Below are 14978 nucleotides of genomic sequence, written 5' to 3' on the forward strand. Positions count from 1 at the left end.
GGCCACCTAAGTCATACGGTGAGGGTTGTGTTCCCGGACTGGCTGTCTCAGCCAGAACAGACCTTTTCTTCTGTTGGTGAATGACCTCCAACCTTTTGCAACTGTTAGGCTCCATGGGGAGAACAGTAGAGGGAGCATTTTGGGTTCAATCCCCACAGATGACCCCTTGTTGGTGTCGTACCCCAAGGCCATATTGATTTATTCTTCCACCCTTAGCTACATGAGGACACTTGTTTGCAAAATGTCGCCCCCTAAATGGAAAAAATGAGATCTGTAGGTGAATCCCCAAGTGGTTGGTTATTTTCCTTACCCAAGAGATGGGAATCTCCTCACGGCAGTGAAGGCAAAGAACTGGCTTTCTAGAGCCATTGTCTTCTCCTACAGCAGGCTAGGTATGTGCCTGTCTCTCTCTCATTCCTGCTTCCTGGGTTATTTTTCCCCTGGAGGTTAATCACTGATAGGTGTTTGATTACACTGACATGGGATGGATACTTTGGTGACCTTGCTATCCCTCTCTCCATCCTGCTGCTCCCACCTGTAGGGACCAGGTATGTGCTCTTACAGCCAATGACAGAGCACAGATAAGAGACAGTCAGAAAGGGAAGGAAACCACCAACCGGCATGTCAACATTGAATTAGAAATCCTAATTGTGCTGTTGCTGCATAATCTAGCTGCCGGAGCGGAGCGCCAGGAATGAACTGTATCTGCTGTTCCCTGGCACGGGCTCCGCCTGGGCACAGAGCTTTTCACAGCAGGGTGCTAGACAGGACCTCATACGGCCTTTTATACAGTTTGAAAAAGAAGGAAAAATACCAAAAAACCGCCCCCCGCAAGCCCTAGCTTTCCTGCTATGTCACGAGCTGGCAGGATCAGTGACACATTAATCAGATTAGGCATCTGGTTATCAAACGAGAACAAACACAGAGAGCTGAAGGAGGCCAAAAAGATCTCCTAGGAAAACAAGGCAAAGTCAGCAAAGGGAATGGAGATGAAATATGGATTTGGAAAGGCCCCTCAAGATACTTCCAGTGTTTGTGAGTAGGACAGCTGGACCAGGTCTCTCTCAAGAAGTATACTGAGCTAGGGCCAGCCTTGCCCAGCTGGGCCTCTTAGCTTGAAATACTCTTTCTTTCTTTCTTTCTTTCTTTCTTTCTTTCTTTCTTTCTTTCTTTCTTTCTTTCTTTCTTTCTTTCTTTCACTGGGAATAAAATGATAGCTCCTGTGTAGTAACAAAAAGAGCAAGAGGAAAGAAAATGTGAGAGCCGAGCTATTCTAATCGCCCAAACCGACACCACTTAAAGCCTCCAGCAAGGGCTGCAGCTTTAAAAGAAACTCGGAAGTGTCCCGCTACTGTGAGCAGCACATGCAATTCATGCCCAATAAAGTTCCTTGAGGTAGTGATGCACCATTGACTGATCTGGCAGCGTGTGTGTGGCCTGGAACTGGAGGTTCCTCTAGCAATGCGCACTCATTTGTTCCCAGAGAGTTTTGGACTGACCATCAGTGAATGTCTTCAGGAGGTATGGACAGGGCACCCTTTAGTCCCCCTGTGAGTGAATCTGTCTGGGAAGAAAACTGCACACAACCCAGATAGTAATGTGCCAGGACAAATGAATATCTGTGTCCAGCTGAGAACTGGACCCACTTGAAGATGGAATTGACTTATTTTTATTTTGGCCCTTATGTCCACAACCATGGAGTCCTTGGCTTATCCTTGGGCTCTGTCCTGAGATTGCTAAGAAGGGCACCACTTGCGGTGGTAGGTTTGAGGGGCCAAAATCTTGTCCATTACAAAACGGGCTGAGACTTTGAACTCGTGTTATGTAGGCTAGCTGACAGCCATCCGAGAATAAAAATAGTGTGTATTTCCCCATCACCTCTTGTAATGTACTAATTGTTGTGGTAGCATTTACCCGCACCAGCCAAGCTCCTGGCCCCACCATGCCAGGCCCTGTAGAGAGACACACAAAGAAGAAAGTCCTTGCTACAAATTGCTTGCAATCCAGGTCGACCACACCTTCCTTCTGGGACTCTCAAAGTGCTTTACAAATATTATGTAAGCCTCACAAGTCCGCTGTGAGATGAGTCACAACAACTGTCACCCCATTGGCTGGATTCAAACCTAAAGGCAAAGCCTCCATAGCCTGTTCCTAGACACGGGACTGAGCCATGAAGCCTTGAATCTGGATCTGAAGTTGAGGGATGCTCCGATCAGGGATTTTGATTTAGGGCCATCTCTTGAGCCCATTAACTGTGAAGACGTAATTGTTTTGAAGGAGCTTTGAGTCATGTCAGAATGCCAGTTGCATGAGTGTACATGGATTTATTTGTTTAATTGTGAAGCATTAGAATGAGCCTGAAAATATCAGGGGACTCGGTGCATATGGGGTGGTGACATTTCACAAAGTTTGCAGTCTGGCTGTGCTGGGACAGCTGTGTAAGTTGTTCCATTCCCCTCGAACACCAGCAGAGTCGTCCAGAAGGCTGCTACAGGATGGAGCTGAGAAACCTCTGAAAACCTAGCCCCAAAGGTCTCAAGTTGAGCACCCTTAATAAGAGGCACTCAACATCCGTGGCCACTTTTGAGAATTTAGGACCGGATCCAAAATACCATGAAGTCCATGGAAATCTCTTCATCAGCTTCAGTGGGTGTCGGATCAGGCCTTGAGAACCTAATCACCGAGCATGTGCTGCCTCCAGCACTGCACCTCACCAATACTTCCCTGGGTTAAAGGCACTGACACGAATACCCAGCATGCCGCTGGGCCAGAGACGCTGCTGCGGCAGCAGGCGCTGGTGGCGAAGGAGTTAAAAGGAAGCTTGCCTACCCCAAAAGACTGCGCGGGAACCAGAGCGGCTATTTTGCAGCGGTGCAAGACATATTGTGCTTGGCAGCGAGGCAGCGGGAAATAGTGTGCGTTCCCCTGGGCAGCCTCACCACTGCTTCCTGCTGCACAGCGGTAGTGCAACGGGAGCCTCCCGTCCCACTGCCTCAGCCCACTGTTTATCCACCACAACGGGGCTTCCGCCGTGTTATTGTTACAATCACTGACGGGTCTGAAAGCTCTCTCCCCCCACCCCCCGACGGCCTAGCCCACTGAACAAACGGGCTGTGTTCTGCGGGTCTGGCAGCTCAATGGGCTCACTGTTGGGTTATTTAAGAATACGTATTAAACAAGCGGAACATGGAGATCAAAAGGCCCTTCCCAGGATTAAAAAATGCACGTTGGAAATTAAAAAACATTTTGTTAGGCTGAAGCCAAGCCCAAGGCTTCTGTGAATGTGCTTGAAACACTCAAACGTAGAGTTCATCAAATGTCCGTTGTCAGCCTTACATGGGCTGCAATGAACATCCATGAGTTTCTGCTACGTTGCCCTTAGAATAATACTATTTAGGGGACTCCATACACATCCATGACGCTATCAACAGGTCACATCTGTTATCCCTGCCCCAGGAGCTAACATTTTACAGTGGTGGCCTTTCAATGCACGGTGATTGCCTCAGATGGCTAAATAGGCATCTGGAGCCAGACAGCCTCAGTACTTGCATTATCCAAGGTAATTCCCACAGGATATAGTCGTATTGGGGAAATTATAAGGAAGTACAGAGGCCAGCTTGTGTATTTCTCCTAGGCAAAAAGGGTCATATTTTGCAGGGCCGCCACTCAGACAGAGAGACATCCAACAAGAGGAGAAGAAGGGAAACCTCCAGGTGCATCTCAGTTTCATGAATGGGTTTCATGGGGTATCTCAAGGAGCGGGAGAAGATGTCCTGAGGAAATGAATCAGATGGTTGTTCTAAGCCTATCGCGAGGCACAGAAGTAAAGGAGGTAGGAGAAGGAAACTCAAGAGAACAGTTGGGATAGAAGAGTTGGAAAGAAGAAAATGGAGGAGGCACCTTGTAACCGTTTTGGTGTGGGTCTAACCAGTGTTGACTCTGGGAGGGATGTAAAGGTGACTTGAAAAGGAGAGAATGAGCCATCACTTTAAGGTACCTGAACAACCTATTTTGGAATTCATGTAGGAGAAAGCTGCATCTCCTCTGTCCATACAGCACTGGGAGACTTCATAGGCTGAGCAACATTTTTCACTAAGCAGACACTCCAAATGGCACCCAGTAACTGTGGGGAGTGGCTCTGAATTCACCCTGTGTACAAAGAATCCCTTCTCACTAGCAACACAGTTACCATAGGATCTGTTCCAGTTAGAATAATGGCTATGAAAAAGTGAAATTAGCCAGATTTGGGTTGGAGGCATCACAAACTCTCATTAATGAAATGCCCCAGTGGCAGCAGGATTATTACTAGTATTTATTATTTGTGTTATGGTATCTCTTAGAAACTACAATCAAGTTTGCACAGATCACATTGTGCTAGACACATTACAGCCACACAGTGAGAAATAGCCTCTTCCCCGAAGACAAAGGGTGGGAGAGGAAGTGACTTGCTCAAGGTCACACAGCAGGTCAGTGGCAGAGCTGAGGATAGAACCCAGATATCCTGATTCCTAATCTGGTACCCGGTCCACAAAATCATGCTGAAAGCAGCGCGTGAAATTGACTAGAAAATGGTATGTCCAACGAGTACATTCACAACGCTGCCTCGGTCATTCTCAGATTTGCCATGCAAATGTAGAGATTATTTAGATCCCAAGGAGAATGAGGTATGCTCCTCTGGAGTCACAAATCCCTTTCTAAAGCCTCAGATTTCTCTGGCTGGGATTACAGCAAGGTATTGTTTAGGGAGTGCAGTCTTGAAGGAAAGTAAATGAGATTTGCTACCCCTTTTAAAACCAGGGTTATGTCTTAGCTTGGGAGAACCATGCCATCCCACTCGGAGATGTTTTGTTCTCAATCACTTCCATGCCTTATTGCCTTAATTTATATGAACACTGAAGGTTGGAATTAGATAAATAGAACAGGTGGAGATTGAAGGCTGTAATCTGACCAAAGGCCAGCAATCTCTCGGGCTCTCTCGCTCTCTCTCTCTCATTTAATCTTCTCCTGTAGTAACTAGGCACAGCCAAAACGTGTATTCAGGTCCTTGGTTTGGGCCTTGGGCCTTCTCCTCTTTACTGGAGATTTCACCTTTCCATGCTGAAATGTGTGTGAGGAACAACCTAACATTGCAGACACGGTGTGTTAAAGAGACCCATTTCAGTAAGAAAAAAGTTTCCATGTGCAACAAGGAAACACTGAAACTGTGGGGGTTTTTCCCCAATGTGCAGCCATGGGATGTTAGTCCCACTCCAGAGACAGTCACAATGTGATCATATCTTCTCTGTCTACATGATCATACAAAAACGTCTCCGAACTGAAAACAGGTGGGGTGACCGGTGTAGAGAAGCAGAACTGGTGTCTTCTGTGACACCTGTTGACAGGGCCGCCCAGAGGATTCAGGGGGCCTGGGGCAAAGCGGGGGAGCTGTGGTGCTTGTACTCACCCGGAGGTGGTTCGGGGCTTCGGCGGCATTTCGGCGTTGCGGGGCCCTTCAGTCACTCCACGTCTTCGGCAGCACTGAAGGGCTCCCTGCCGCCGCCGCCGAAGGCCACAGGGCTCCTGCGGGGCCCGGGGCAAATTGCCGCACTTGGCCCCCTCAGGCGGCCCTGCCTGTTGAGCTCAGTAGCTCTCCCTTGTCTTGGTCTGAATGGTTAGGTTCTTCTAAGCATTAGTGTGTCTATCCCTGTGTATTCCCCAAAAGAATTTGGGACCGCATGGTCTGATGGTTAGGGGAAACAGGCTGGCCATTATGAAAACTGAGTTCCATAATGATCTGATGTATGAACTGAGCAATGGCATGTTTAAAACAAAAACAACCCTCTCTGTGCCTCAGTTTCCCTACCTGTCAAATGGGGGTAATAATAAAGCACTTTGTAATCGGACCAGAGTCTCTGTTCAAGACCAAATAAATAACAATACATAAGTCTTATATTGCAATTTTTATCCATAGATCTCGTAGAGAGTTAGATTTCCTAGAAAGTACCCTAAACATAGTCCCCTGTTTAAAAAAAAACAAACAACCTGTAGTGGGCAAGGGAGTAATCCCCTCACTCAGCTATGCTTGTTGTTTCTGATACAGACCAACGCTGCCTCCTGCAATGCTGTATGAGCACCAGGAATGCTGGTGACTCAGCCCAGTGGTATAATCCAACCCTCTCAGAGGGCTTTGTAGATAAGATGGCTTTTCCTGTGCAAGAAATGTTCCAATCGCCTGACGTCATTCAATGTATATGCTGTAGTGTAAATGCTTGGAGGACACCCCCATTAGAGCAAGCTCTACAGCTGCGGCCTGTTTTGAGGGGATAAAAAGGACAGTACATAGATAAGAACAGGGTTGTGTATTTGGACTCCATGTCCTTGGGTGACTGTCTCTTGTTTGTCATGGGTCAGTTCTATCCGCAGGGCACACATACCATTCTGGGATAACGTGAGAGCTGGGCATCTTGCAGTGCCTCCTCTATCCAGAGACGAGAGATGAGGTTCATTGCACTCCTAGATGAAAAAGGTGATATCAGTGCTGCGTATTTCTTTACTGTTACCTGATAGCTACATGACTTGCCACGTGCCATTATTTGGCATTTGTGAACAATGCTCTGATATTACAAAGCTGATGTCACACATCACCAGAAACATTCCTTGCATGTCACCTAGTGCGTCTTTGTATATTTCATTGCACTGAAAAATGGAATCTCAAACTGGCCCTATATCTCCACTTACCTTGCGTGGTGTCCAGGAAATGTACCTGCTGGCCAGTTTGTCCACTGGAAACTTTTCCAAACATGTCATGCAGCCCAAGAGAAGTTGAAACAAAAAGGAAATAAATCTTATTAAAGTTGCCCTGAGGTTTTCTGCAGTATAGGCTCTTTAAGCCCAAACGATATTTTTCATTTATGGACGAACAGAACAGCTGTAGCATTTTTAATAGCTCCTCTTCTTTCCAAATAAGAGTCTAACAGGCATGTTTTTATATGCTTTGGTGTGTACTGCTTTCATTACCTCTCTGTTTTTCAGCATTGAGCCTGCTGACAAATGTAAACCAGTGTGACGATAAAGGTGGAGGAGGGAGAAATCGCATTGCTGATTTCTCTTCTACTCTGATGCACTGATGTTAAACTAGTTTACAGGAGTTTTTCATTATGGGGCGAAGTGAACATGTTGGAGATGAAAGAAATCGAAGCACACCTGTATGGCTCATGCATAATAAGACCACAATCCTGCAAACATGTATGTGCTACTGAGAGTGTAGCTCCATTAACTCCACTGGGTCCACTCATGGTAGTAAAGTTATTCAGGAGTGTTTGCATGAGTGAGGGCAAAGCTAGTCTGGATTTGATTTATAGGTCATGATCTTGAGCAGTCTTGGTTCTGATTCAGAAAACAGGGCTGGTTGAATTTTTTCCAATGAAAACATTTTTTGTTGAAAAATGAAGTTTTGTCCAAAATTGAATTGTTTTGCCAAAAATTTTTTTTGATCATTTTTTTTAAAAGTGCAAAATGAATGTTATTCCTAGATGAACACCATCCGGCAGCCAATGGCAGATCTAGTGGTGACATCACAGCATCATCCAATCAGTATCACCCAATACTGTCATGTTTTACTCTGGGTAGCGTGGGAGAAGAAAGTGCTCCCGCCATGGCTCACTCAGGGAAAGCTTTTAGCTGTCCATTGTTAATCAGAATTTTATGACCTTTGTGTTACTAAATGGCAGAGAAGAAAGTAAACGTGTCCTTTACTTCCAAGTACAATTTCAAAAGCAGCATGTGCAAAATGGTACCTCGGTCTCAAACGTTTGAGATAAGCAGACAGCGCATTTGCTGGGGACTTCAGAAATAAGGTCACTGGGCAAACATTTATTCAAAAGTGCACCAGTATCTAGTGCATAGCTCCTAATGAGACTCAGCTGGCCCAAGGAGGTTTTCCATAGATCTCTGTTATTAATATTGTGTAAGAAACAGTTCCAACAGCCCTTCAGTTTCACTGGCACTTTTTGTGGTTCTTGCGGGTATGTTTACACAGCAGCTGCCTCCCTGCCCAGGTAGACACGCTCACAGACTGGAGAAGCTGGAAATGCTGGATGTCAGATTCTCTTGGAGAGGTTCTCCTGCTACCAGCAACAAATTCTCTCAAGGAGAAATAGGTCAGGAACACCTCAGCACGGGGAAAACCCTTTTGCCGACCACAAAACAATCACTCAATGACTCATCTCCAAATTCCTGCAGATTGGACTGGAATATATAGAGTCAATTAATGCGATGATTAGTTTTTTTCAGAGAAACTCAGTTCTAGAACTTGGTTTTTAATATCTCTGAAATGTACAGCTGTTTATTTTCTTTGGTGCAAGGCATGCACCAATACAGCCAAGTACATATTTAGAATAATTCCGTAAAGCACGAACAATTTTTAAAATGCCCATATACTTCAAAAGTGACCCGCTCCCCCGTGTCTTTCCAGGAAAGACCTCCATCAGCGTCTGCTACTGATGAAACATCATTGGGTTCCAGCCCAAAATCAAAGGCTTATTGACTTTCATGGTTTCTAAAGGGATTCCAAGAAGCTAAGGAGAGTTGTGGGGATTGTGATTGTTAACGCAAGAGAATGGGAGATGGTACTCCATATCCCACAGATAACTCGAGTAATCAGCCACTCGCTTCTCATTCAAATCCCTTCCTATTTATAGGAAATTAGAGGATATGCCAGACTGGATCACACCAGTGATTGTCTGTTTTCCTTCCCCCCACTATTTTCTTTTTTGACGATATAGTCTGTGATCTGTTGGCTTGTTGTCTGATCCCACGACTGACACCATGTAGATATTACTGAGACCTAGAACACTGTGGTTGGGCTGAATGCAAAAATGTCTGTTTTTCCTGTTAACACAGACTCTCAGCTCCTTAATACATGGCCCCTGGTGGCCGCCCTGAGTAGTATATTTAAATGTTCACAAGTAACACCACCATATTGTGTCTCCAACAGCAGCCAACACCAGATGATTAGAAGAATGTACAAGGATCGCTTATTCCATAAGTGTCTAATACACTCACCCCCTGAAAGAGTTTCTTGCTAAACTCCATTAATCAGAGGTTGGCTTATACCTTAAAGCATCCCTTGCACAAGTCTTCTATTTGTTTCAAGCCTTTCTATGGTAACTCTAGATAGTCTCGTTTTCTTTGTAAATGGCCAGTGCCTATTTAAGCTGTCAAACTCAGTATTATCTTGTGGCAATGAGTTCCATGGTCTAATCAGGAACTTGAGAGACTTTATTAGTCATTGCAGTAATTTATTTACTTTTATGGATATTTTACAAACATTTGCTCACCTCATTCTACGCAGAAGCCACTGGTAAATACTAGCAGAAGGTTATTGCTGCCAGTCACAGAGTGGGTTGTGAAATGATTTTTTTCCCCCATGAAAAGTTGACAGAAACAAAAGTATTTTGTTTTATTGATATTTTCCTTTGACTTTTTTTTTCATCGAATTTTCCCCCCCAAAATCCAAACACTGAACATTTTCAGTTTCAAAGAGAAAAAGTTTCAGTTTTTCAATGAAAATCTAAACCTTTTCGACAAAGATAGAAATTGGGGGGAGAAAATGTGTTTGGTCAACAAGCCACTTTCTGTCCAAAAGAAATAGATGGTAAGACTTTGACTAGCTCCAGTTGTTTGCACAGAGACCCAATACCCTCCCTGCCTTAGCCCACCCTTTATTGTTCTCCTCCTCCTTCCCACTCACCGTCACTGGATCATTTCTGAAATCAAACTGCAAACTCTTCAGAGCAGCCACTTCTTGCCAAGTATCCGTAATGGGGGGCCCTGATTCCTGCAAGGGACACAAGTTCTTATTACCGCAGAACATGGAGTGTCCTGTGCTCCACACACTGTGGAAACGGAGCATGCGCTGTGAGGATCACACAAGGATTGGCGTACCACTTGGTGTCCTAATCACCAGATGTACAGTGGGAACGCCCCACACAGGCAGCCTGGGGCCAGCATCCAGCGCTGTCATTCTGCACCCGGCGTATGCCACCCAGAGTGAGTTCCTTACTGAAGTGTGCGTGAGTGCAACCTCTCCTTGAACAAAAGGATTTGCTTCCTAACCTAGTCCTGGTGTCAACCCTACGCACAGGAGAGGAGAGTCATGCCTGCGCTTGCATAGAAATATAAGCGGCCAATATTTCACTCTGTGCATTGTTGTGAAATGTTCAGCAACATGAGAGTCTGGCAACATTCGCCTTCTCATCTGTCACAGAGATCATCTTTGTGCACTTTCCACCTGCAACCTCTACTTCTATGGGGCCAGTTACATTTTCTATCCCCATTCCGCCTCCGCCAGTGCATGTACTTTCTCTCTCTCTCTGCTCCTATGTTTGACCCCATCCTGAGAAATTTCACGTTCACTCCAGACTGACAGTAAAACTTCTTAATCCGCTGGGCCAGTGCCATTCTGCTGTGAAGCCGAGGCAACGTTTGTGTGTGTGTGTTGGGGAGGAGGGAAGGGCAAGGTCTGAAAGCTTTTCTAACTCTCGTATTGCTAATAATATAAATGCATTTTCAGAGAGCTGCTCAATCACCAGAACCATCCCTTCCATTGATTGTCAGGTTTCACTGTCACCACAAGCTACATTTTTTGCCCCACAGTGTGTGTGGGGAAAGCCCTATTTCCAACCCTTGTTCACCTCAACTGAGATCAGATCCCTATTGTGCTAGGGGCTGTACATTCATACAGTATGAGAGGCTGTCTCTGCCCCAAGAGCTTGTCTAATAGACAAGCCAGACAAGGTAACAATTATTATCCCCATTTACAGATGGGAAACAGAGGCACCAAGTGTTCAAGTGAGTTGGCCAAAATCACACAGGAAATCAGTGGCAGTGAAAGGCATTAAACTACCTATCTACTCTCATGATTTCAGTGCTCTCTCTCTCTCTCTCTCTCTTGCTTCCCCAACACCAAGAAACAGGCTGGTGTTGTACATCAAACTTTTAACTCTTCTTCTGCTGTCCCTTTTACGGAGGGAGCGAGGGTATGTCCCCTCCGCTGTCATTCCAGAGCACAGCCGCAGCCCCCTGAATCAAAGCAGTGCTGTCTGAAAGCCAACGGGAGAGTCCAATAAACGAGTCCCAGGGACAAGGGGAAGTGATTTTCTTTGGCTCAGCCAGGGCTGGATGAGCTTTTAACATGTCGGGTGGAGAACTGTCAGAATATGAATGTTAATGCGCAGCACATGCTTTCCCGCCCCCTTCAACACTCTGGTAGGGGGAGAAGAATAATGTATGAATAGTCCGTGTTGAGATTTTCCCTGGAAGTCCCTGGACGCGAAATGGACATAGAGAGAACGAAGCTGGGCTTTTGGCAGGGAAGGTGTCATGTCTGGCTCTGCGAGTATGTACGTGTCTTCACACTGGGCTCTGGTTTTTTGTTGTTGTTGCTTTTTACATTCTCTTCTTTTAGCATCTTTTCCTCTGTATAAATCAAACTTGCTCTCACTTTTCCTTTGACCAGATACATGGAGAGTGTAGTTTTCACAGCTGCTGCTGCTGACAACTGTGCCTAGAGGCCCCAACCAAGAGCAGGGCCCATTTGTGCTAGAGGCTGTACATATTCTTTTCTTATATTTTGAATTTGGGGATTATTTCTTAAAGCAGGGCAGTAGAGAGTAGGAGATTAACATATAAGCTGCATTATTCGGTGGTTAGAGCCAGGGACTGCCAGCTGGGACTCTGCATTCTGTTTTCAGACTCTGCTGCTCACTTGCTGTGTGATTTTAGGCAAGTCATATTCCTTCCCTGCTGGAATTATATCTATTTCTCAGGGGGGTTGTAAAGTGCTTTGAGATCGTCAAAGTGCTAACAATTATAATACCATATTATTTTATTTCAGGTCAATCAAATAAAAACAAAAAAAAATATTATCTGTAACATTCTAGTATCTGGTGCATATTTTAAAACCAAGCCCAGGGTCTGTACTTTGATTTTATATCTATAATTAATGCACATATCAGAAACTTTGGGATATAGCCTCAATAAAATCTTTTGGGTTTGTGTAAAGCAACGGGGACATCATCTCTTGTAAAGCAAAATGGGCAAAGCAGCCAGGGGCACTTCAGACGTTCGCAGAGAAAAATAAAATTCTCTGTTAAGTTTGTACTTTGCAAAGTGTTATATTTTATCCAGGAACTAAGAGGTTAATCAGCGGGAGTCTGTATGGGCTGCTAGATAGACTCCTTGTAGCCTCTCAACAGGCTATAACGTGTTCTTCTGTATGATCCGCTTTGCCACTCAAGGCTTAATCCAAACAAATGCAGGCACAGGTTTGTGATAAGCATCTTGTTCAGCATGATTTCCCCCCGGTGGACCCCATCCTAATCATTGGGGTCATGGTGATTTTCTCTTCCCATGGGAGCAACAAGTTCTTCCCAACAGTCCCACACAGTGAAGTGCGGTCCACAGAGGAGGCTGTCTGGGCTTTGGACTGACTACCTGGAATGCCAGTAGGTCAAACTCTGTGACATACGTGAGTTCCAGTGAAGTGAAGAATGAGACGCTGGGGACTGCTTCCACGCCAGGCCTCTTACTGTGCAAAACACAGCACTTCTTCCATGACCACCGGCCAATCCTGAGAACCTCCTCTATAGTCCATTAAAAATATTACCTAATAGGGCACTGAGCCATGCTGCCTCAAACGTGGGAGAGGAGGGGTTCTGACTGCTTCAGAAAGGGAATCAAAATGTTGGCAGGAGAAACATCCATTATGACCTAAAGAAGGCTGGATCCACATGTGCACAACCGGCCATAGAGTCTGTGTTATAGGAAGTTTCAAGACAACTGATGTTGTTGCCCTCCCAGGAGGCCTGGTTGGAATGTTGGAAAGCAAAGCAAAGCAGAGTCAAGAGACCTGGGATATCTCCATGTGCCCCAGCGCATCAGTTGAGCCATGGCACCTGATTTGGCATAGGATGGATGAGAGAGGAAATGTCAGGATCCTGGGCAAAGGGAGGCAGGACCAGTGGCAGGAGCTTGGGGTCTAGGAACTGAAGCCGGGGGTCAAAGCTGGTCAGGGTCAAGAATCAAGCCGGAGTCAGAGTCAGGAATTAGGCCAAGGGTTGGTACCTGCTATCAGGGTCCACGTTGGGGTTCCAAGAGTCGAGCGGGAGTCAAAATCCAAGTCAAAGCTGAGGTCAATATTGGGAGTTCAGAAACAGCAAAGTAGGGCAATCACAGCACCTAGCTAGTGATCCCCATTGTTGCCTGGACACTTCCTGATACATTTCCCTGCCTCCCTCCCCTGGGGCTTATATAGGACCAAGGAGCCAATCAGAGATTACTAAAGCCATTGTCAGTCAGATCCCTCAAGGCGGAACTTCCTGTGGTGTTCAACCTCTGTGGATTGTGGGTGGCAGGGAGCGGCCAGTTTACAGCTGTGGCTGGGTGGCAGTCTGGGGATGTTGGCTGCCTGATAATCCTGCAGGCCTGAATTCAAGTCCTGCCGATCCCTACAGGAAAGGTGTGTCAGTGCTCTGTAAATCAGTGATCCCCCCCAGTGCGGGGAAGCTGTTCTCACTGGCCTCGATCTCAGTTGACTCATCCACACAGCCGGGCTATGCTGGAAATGTTCAATAGGAGAACATAATAGGTCAGGTACAGGAAAGACTCATCAGTCAAGTCATGGCCTGCTCTAATGCTTGTTGACATCTGTAGGTTTTAGAAGAGGCCCTGTTGCCTGGAGGGGTTGACCAGCCTTTGGATGCCGGAGGAGATACTTGATGTATCACCACCTCCCAAAGGCACCTTCTGTCTAGTAAAGTGTAGGACTTTGGGCTGCAATGGGGTACCCGCTGCCTCTTGCCCTCCTTGTGGGACAGTGAAAGTTGGTTTTGCAGTCGCAGTTGCTCTGAGATGAAAAGTAGATGGGTAAAGGCATCCCACCCAGCCCCCACTTCCTTTCTCACTTGTGGCTTGTATAATCTGAGCCGAGCTTGGTGCCTTGGGCATTTGAAAGCCCCCTCCTCATGGCACAGATATATTTGTCCAGTTGACATGCAAGTAAAGGCTCCTGCTCTATTTCCAAAGGAGGGGAAAGACCAAAAAAAGTGCTCCAGCAGGATATGAGAAACAAGAAAAAGGACCCTGAACCCTAAACAACTAGGCCATGTCTGAATTTTGACAGGAAGGAGCTGGCTTGCTCTGCAGGACGCCAGCAGGAGCTTTCCCAAGTGGCTGAATTAGCAGGGGGACAGAGGAGTATATCTGACACGTATTTTCCATTTGCAGCTATCCACTGTGCCCCTAACCTGATCCCAATTAGATACACAGAAGAGGCTGCCAGGGAACTTCTATGACTCATTTGAAAAGGAGCCTGCATAGGAGCGATGCATAGGAAAAAGAGTCCATCTGTCTCTTTTCTACTGTTGTTTAGAGAAAACGTTTGCTCCTGCTTAGTTCACTTATGAAACAGCCAGTGGGACCTGGACGTAGGCACTTCGGAGAAGTGAAATGGTCGCATCTTGTTGCAAACCCAGTCTGGGAACGTTCTACATGTTTCTTTTAAACAGTGGCAGGATCCGCACAGCTAGGATTTGGTTGTTGAGGTGCCGATAGCAGCCCCTGTGGCTTTGGATAACTCGCTAGCCATTGCCCTGGTGAATTACGTTTAGTTTCATCTGCCCAATTATTGCACATGCCCTGTTGATTATGGTTTTGAATAGAGAAAATCCCCTGCAAGCGGGTTGTTGCTCTGATTCTGTTCAGCATCTTGGGCTCCCCCTCAGGCTGTTGGGAGCTTTGCATCCAGGTCTGCCCTGGGCCTCAGGGTGAGTTCTCCCCCTAATAGCATGAGATTCATGATAAAATTATGACAGCTGGCAACACTGAGTATGAGAGTGACTATGCACGTGACATGAGGTAACGTTAGCATGGCAGTGACTGTACTAATGCCTCTGTTAAGCCACCGAGCCTGCAGAGTGTGAACAAGAGGTTCCCAGATG

The 14978-nt window shown here is 46.1% G+C and overlaps 1 long non-coding RNA gene across 2 annotated transcripts; it reads right to left on the reverse strand.

The window, feature by feature from the left end:
* Positions 1-5989: 5989 nt before the first annotated feature.
* LOC120386890 lies at positions 5990-13239 on the reverse strand. Of its 2 annotated transcripts, XR_005589960.1 has the most exons (6): positions 13105-13239; positions 9731-9817; positions 8051-8226; positions 6718-6768; positions 6414-6492; positions 5990-6289 (listed from the first exon to the last, which is right to left on the reverse strand). It is a non-coding gene; the product is annotated as an uncharacterized LOC120386890 (long non-coding RNA). The 2 variants fall into 2 exon arrangements; XR_005589961.1 differs by lacking the exon at positions 8051-8226.
* Positions 13240-14978: the final 1739 nt, after the last annotated feature.

Source organism: Mauremys reevesii, linkage group 19, assembly GCF_016161935.1.
Source record: "Mauremys reevesii isolate NIE-2019 linkage group 19, ASM1616193v1, whole genome shotgun sequence".
NCBI classification, from domain to species: domain Eukaryota; kingdom Metazoa; phylum Chordata; order Testudines; family Geoemydidae; genus Mauremys; species Mauremys reevesii.